The 7,307-nt window shown below is 37.2% G+C and overlaps 1 protein-coding gene across 1 annotated transcript in view; it reads right to left on the bottom strand.

The window, feature by feature from the left end:
- The window catches only part of LOC106873733 (GTP-binding protein 1), a 27,214-nt gene extending 20,898 nt beyond the window's left edge, over positions 1-6,316 (bottom strand). The window contains exon 1 of the mRNA XM_014921222.2: positions 6,040-6,316. The gene's annotated coding sequence lies outside the window, so the exon portion shown is untranslated. The remainder of the gene's footprint in view (positions 1-6,039) is intronic.
- Between the last annotated feature and the right edge of the window lie 991 nt (positions 6,317-7,307).

Genomic DNA, 7,307 nt, shown 5'->3' with positions numbered 1-7,307 from the left:
ATATATATAAGCATACCTACACAAGTGTGCCCCGCCTGTCCAACTTCGCTCATAACTTTCAAAGAAATGGTTATTTTTGTTTTTTTTAATAAAATTCTCTACAAATACCTTTCAGATGGTGTAGATTCTGATTACATCGGAATTTAATGTAAATAATGATGATAATAATCGTTGGGCGCGTGCAAATACATACTGACGACACACGTCACATACATATGTACAAAAATTTGAAATTTTGAAAAATTCATACGACGTGTGTCAATATGTGTGTATGTGTGCACCCGCAATTTATTTTTATTATCATTATTATTATTAAATTCCGATATAATAGTCATCTACACCATCTGAAAAGTATATATAGAAAATTTCATAAAAAAATATTCATTTTTCTGGAAGTTATGAAACGAAGTCAGTTGAATCACCCTTGTGTAAGTATGCCGAGTCGATTGGAGACACCATCTACCGAGGAGAGCTAAGTTCCTCAACATGGAAGAGATATTGACACAGTGGGACCGCTGCTGGTTTGGGTATGAGCAAAGAACAGAGAAAACTTGCTTGTAAAGAAGACTATTTTATTAACAGGTGTCTGGAGGTGGGAGAAATCGGAGTAGATTCCAAAGTGATATACAAGGATGTGAGTAAAAATAACTTGAGACCCGCAGAGGGATCAGAGCACCCTAAGGCAGAGAAACTCAGGGAAGAGACCGACCCATCTATGATGCGAGAACTCGAGACTATACACGCGCACGCATACACACACATTGATAGATAGATAGATAGATAGATAGGTAGGTAGGTAGATAGATAGATAGGTAGATAGATAGATAGGTAGATAGATAGATAGATAGATAGATAGATAGACATTGTTCAATAGTATATTCCTGGTTTTGGCATATAACTGGCCAGTCATATGCTATAACCAGTAATATACTGCTGGATAATACAAAGCTATAACTGTTCAAATTCTCCTTTAGAGTGTGTGTGTGTGTACAAATGCAAACGCACACATAATGTCACCGCTTACCATTAATGTTTACCGAGCCAGCGACTGAGCCTATATATGGTCGCACATCCTGCTAGTAATAGCTCAAAACCATGCCGTATCGTGCCGTCTTAGAGAAGGTCAGGCACGATAACGAGGTCTCAGATTTATCTGCACGGTTTCTTTTATCATAAGTCGACTTACTCAATTAAGATTAACCTGGGGCTAAACGACAACATCGCTATTTGGCGGCATGCTTGTTAATCTTCGCGTGCTTCTTATATCTTTCTCATGTAACACTATCCGCTTACAATCGTCCAGTCACACCATCAGCCAACCAGCCACTCACCCACCTGTACATTTGTTCAGTGAGGTTTTGTATTGCTTACGTTTACCTGCCAATCTTTAATAAACGGAGGTAGTTGAGGACGTGGCATCGTTCAAGATGTGTAAATAAAACGATAATTTCAAACGAGAATACGTTATAATATTCTTTGTATTTCTGTGTAACTTAAAAAGGCGGGTCTGGATCTATCGAACATGTGCAAATGATCCATCGATCATTTGCACATATCACGCCGTGGTCGCGAAACAGGAGAGGGGAGAGCAGCATGAAACAACCAGTGTGTGTGTATAATATATTAATGTGTGTGTGTGTAGGTGAGGGGGGGGGGAAGCGAGCTGACAGAATTGGTAGCACACCGGGCGAAATGCTAAGAGGTATTTCATCTGCCGCAACGTTCTGAGTTCAAATTCCGCCAAGGTTGATTTTGCCTTTCATCCTTTCGGGGTTGATTAAATAAGTACTATTTTCTCACTGGGGGTCGATGTAATCGACTTAATCCCTTCGTCTGTCTTTGTTTATCCCCTCTATGTTTAGCCCCTGGTGGGCAATAAAGAAAAATAAATATATATAGGGGCATAATGTCTAGTCTGATATGGATATCAACTGGTGAAATAAGTAACAGTAATTTTATACCCCTTCCCTTTCTTTATATTTTATATATGTGGTTGTATGTGTGTGTGTATTTGTGTGTGGTGGCTTGGTGGTCAGGATGTTTGTCTCATGATCATAAGACTGTGATTTCAATTCCTGGACCAGGTGATGCATTATGTTCTTGAGCAAAACACTTCATTCTATGTTGCTCCAATCCACTCAACTGTCTAAAGCAAGGAAGACTGCAACAGGAAGATGTCCCCCCATCCAGGCATGATATGTATGCCACAGAATCAGAGAAACAGCCCTGTTTTTGCTTAGATCAGGGGTTTTCACCTGAGATCCATTTGACCCTTGGGGGATCCATATGAGCCTTGGGGGGGTCCATACAAGATTTTCTCGTTAAAATCTATGTTTAATTAATTTCTTATACTTCCATAATACTTAACCCTTTTGTTACTGTATTTATTCTGAGATGCTTTGTGTTTCTGTCAATTAATTTTAAATATAACAAAATTGCGAGGAAGATAGATAGATAGATAGATAGATAGATAGATAGATGGATGGATGGATAGATAGACAGATAGATAGACACATACTACATATGTACTGACATATCTCTGTGATTGTAAAGTTAGCTTCCCAACTACATGGTTATGGGTTCAGTCCCACAGCAAAGCACCTTTGGCGAGTGTCTTCTGCGATAGACTGGGGCCAATGAAAGGCCATGTGGGTGGATTTGGTAAAGCAAAATGATAAGAAACCCCCTTATACATGTATGCATATATATGCTCACACAAACACACACACATGTATATATATAAATGTATATATGTATGTATGTAGTCCCCTTTCTCCTTTTTGATTTAGAATTACTTTTGACTGGTCCCCTACTCATTAGCAAGTCTGTGAAAGGAAGCATCTTATTTTGGTCATCATCCTTTAAATCTTAAGAAGGTGTTGCAGACTTTTATAATCCCAGATATTTCTTACCATTTGTAGTGCATGAATTAAAGATTTGCGTTCCATCCCCAAGAACCTAAGTCCAGCCCCACTTTGCTCCAGACAGAGTTATAGGTTCATAAAGCCTGAGCCATACATTGATAAGGCCCTTTTCCAGATCCTGTGGATCCATTTTCTGGATTTTGTGGTGTATATATTCCACTCACATCACAAGATTACTCATTTTTACCAGCAGAGTGGACAAGGATAATATGAAACAAAATATTTTGCTTAAGAACACAATGTTCTGCTCTATTCTGGAATTGAAACCACAACCTTACAATCATCAGTGGAACACACTCACCTCTAAACCACATGCCTCCACATATAGGAAGATAGTGAGTCACATTTACCACTGCCAGTAATCTTCCACTGTCAGACAATACTGAGTATGCAAAATAAATAATAAATAAAAGGAAGAATTTCACACAAGTTTCCAAACTTTTTTATACAGACAAACTATAATTATTTCCATTAAATTGGTGACAAATGGTATTGGAATCAAATGAAGCTATTCAATAAATTAGTAATAATAATAATAAAAATAATAATGATAATGGTTTCAAATTTTGGCACAAAGCCAGCAATTTTTGGGGAAGGAGTAAATCAATTACTTTGACCCTGGGTGTTTGAAAGGTAAAGTTCACCTTGGTGGCATTTAGATTCGACATAAAGAGCTGGAAGAAATTCTGCTAAGCATTTTGTCTGCCAACTCATTGTTTTGATAATACAAATAATGGTCTCAGACGTTGGCCAGAGGCCAGTGATTCGAGGGGAGGGGGGAAAGTCGATTACGTGAAGCCAGGTGGAACACTGGTACTTATTTTATTGGCCCTGAAAGGACGAAAAGCAAAGTTGGCCCCAGCAAAATTTGAACTGAGAAGAAATGGAAGAAATGGTGCTAAGCATTTTTTCCCAGCGCCATAGCGATTTTGCCAGTTCGTTACCTTGATTGTAATAAGCCTTTCCGTTATTGGCACAAGGCCTGAAATTTGGGGGAGGGGGATAGTTGATTACATTGATCCCCAGTACCCAACTGGTACTTAATTTATCAACCCTGGAAGGATAAAAAGTAAAGTTGACCTTGGCAGAATTTGAACTCAGAATGTAGTGACAGGCAAAATACCACTAAGCAGTTTGTCCGGCATGCTAATGACTCTGCCAATGCCCCACCTTACCTTAATTGTAATAATAACAAAGGCAGCAAGCTAGCAGAATCGTTAGCATGCTGGGCAAAATGCTTAGCAGCATTTTGTCTACCTTGAGGTTCTGAGTTCAAATTCTACCAAAATTGACTTTGCCTTTCATCCTTTCGGGGTTGATAAATTAAGTACCAGTCACGCACTGGGGTTGATGTAATCGACTTAATCCCATTGTCTGTCCTTGTTTGTCCCCTCTATGTTTAGCCCCTTGTGGGCAATAAAGAAATAAGAAACTAAAAGACGCCAAAATATACCCGTGTTGGTGCTATGTAGAGAAACACCCATGCTGGTGCCGCCACACAAAAAGCATCCAAACACACATACACACGCACACATGCATATCATCATCATCAACATCATTACCATTTAACATCCATCCATTTTCCGTGCTGGCATGGGTTGGACGGTTTGACAGGAACTGGCAAGCCAGCTAGCTGCATCAGGCACCATTTATCTGTTTTGGTATAGTTTCTAAAGCCGAATGCCCTTACTTACACCAACCACCTTACAGAGTGTACTGCAAAAATCACCTGTGCCGGTGTCATGTGCAAAAATCTTCTGCTGGTGATATATGAAAAGGACCCATGCTGGTACCATGTACAAAGCACCCACTACACTCTGTAAGGTGGTTGGCGTTAGTAAGGGCATTCGGCTTTAAAAACCATACCAAAACAGATAAATGCTGGATTACCAGTTCCTGTCAAACCGTCCAACCCATGCCAGCATGGAAAATGGATGAATGTTAAATGATAATGATGTTGATGATGATGATATGCACGTATGCGTATTTATGTATGTTTGTGTCTGTGTCTGCCCCCCACATTGCTTGTCGACTGCTGTTGGTTTGTTTATGTCACTATAACTTAGTAGTGCAGCAAAAGTGAACTATAGAATATGTACCAGACTTAAAACAAAACAACTGATCGAGGTAGAATATTAGAATATAGCCGCGTTTCATTCAAAAAATATAGTAGTTTATGTGTGTGTGTGTGGTTTTGACAGTTAGTGTAAAAACCGGTGTTTTAGACTGTAAACATAAACATCACACAATACACACACTGTGTGTGTGTGTGTATGTGTCCATAGCACGAAATTATACTTTGAATAACATTTTATTAAAAACACTTTATTCCTATAAAATGTAACGTTAAAACCCTTTCACTTCAAACTGTTCGCCGTATTTCGAATATTCGATTAATTGTCAATTCGAGTATCTATTACTTCGATCAATTATTATTATTACTATTTTTTTTTTCGAGCAAATATTTTCGATCGATTGTATTTTGAGCAACCGTTTTCGATAAATCGGCACCAAACAGCTGTTGATTACCCTTATCTCAGTCCTGATTCAGTAAAACAATGATCAAAAGACATTCCAACCGAGACCATTCCGTTTTATATTCAGTGTTTCAATCCAATATGTCCTACGGTAGGGTGTGATTCGAGGAGACAGTTAGCTGATATTTCTAACAATACATGCGACCGTAGAGAAACCATCACCATCACCATCACCACCACCAACATCACCGCCCGTCCTCGTTGGATCGCGATGGTTCATTACTGCTTCAAGTACAACTCGAGGGTGAAGAAACAGCGAAAAATCAACGGAACTGACACAGAACCAGGGGGGGGGGAAACAGAGAATGGAATAATTACATAAAAGATAACAAAAATGCCAAAACATCGTTGTTGTGACGTCAATGTTTTGTTTAGTTGTCGGCCTCTTCCACCCCACCAAGGACGTTTAAAAGATTCGAGCAAGAATCGAAACTAGGTCGAGCTTTTCATTTACAAATACTTTACCTCCTTAACACAGATAATAACATATATATATTTATAGAACACATTACAAGTAGTAATATATTGAAGCTAGACATGGTTTTTAAATACGAAAACACCATTAAAATTAGACTTACCTTTATATGTATGTATAGTTATATATATATACATATATATATATACATGGATGTAATCAAAATATATGTATCGTTAAATTATTCCAAGAATCGTTGATATCTCTTGAAATAGAATTCCGTTGTGTCGATAGATCGATGAATGTAGATGACTAAGATCTGTGATCACATATATTTTTGTGTTTTGGTTGTGTTGACAACCGGGCTTACTTCGCCATATATACACGCACACACATATATATATATCTATATCTATACATATATATATATATATATATATATATATATATATATATATATATATATATATATATATAATGTATGTATATATATATAATGTATGTATATATATATATATGTGTGTGTGTGTGTGTGGATGTATGTATAAATGTGTATGTGTAGTGATGGCAAGAAAAAAATGATATGTCAGGAATTGAAAAAGAGGGAAAAAATAATAATAATAATAAATGATAAAAAATAAATAGTTATGAAGAAGGATTTCTTTAAAATATCTGTCAGGTTTATATAATTGGAAACCTAAACAGATGTATTACGTGTTCGATTAGCCATTTGAATATTTTAGATATATGCAACGATGCAAGAAGATATTAGGTCTACGTAGACATATGCATGTGTGTGTGTGTATATATATACATATATATATATATAAATATATATTTATATATAGACGTGTGCGTATATTTACATATATGCTATGGGTGTTTGTAAATTATTTTGTCATCTTTTTTCCTCTTCTTCTTAAACGGGACTAAAATTACATAGCACTGAAGAAAAAACATCAATGTCCAACGAACGGTAGGACAAGGTGCTTCTGGCTCACACTATCACTCTCTGTCTTACTCTCACTCTCTTTCTTTCTGCCTTTGTTCTGTCTGTCTCTGTCTCGCGCTCTCTCCTCTCTGTTCGCCCTTTCTGTATTACTCTGCTCTCTCTCTCTCTCTCTCCCTCCCACCTCTCTGTCTCTCTCTTCTTGACTTTTAACAAGAGTATTACCGTCTCTCAGTCGGAGCTTCATTCGGATATACATACGTACGAATGTGTGTGTGTGTGTGTACGTTTATATATAGACGTGTGTGTGAGTGTTATATATATATATATATGTGTGTGTGTGTGTGTATAATGTATATATACATATAATGCATACATGCATGCAAGCATGCACACACAAACACACATACATACATATATACATGCATACGTACGTACATACATACATATACATGTGTATATATATATATATATATATATAT

This window comes from Octopus bimaculoides, chromosome 23 (genome assembly GCF_001194135.2).
Source record: "Octopus bimaculoides isolate UCB-OBI-ISO-001 chromosome 23, ASM119413v2, whole genome shotgun sequence".
In the NCBI taxonomy this organism is placed as follows: domain Eukaryota; kingdom Metazoa; phylum Mollusca; class Cephalopoda; order Octopoda; family Octopodidae; genus Octopus; species Octopus bimaculoides.
This window is presented reverse-complemented; position numbering and strand designations above follow the sequence as displayed.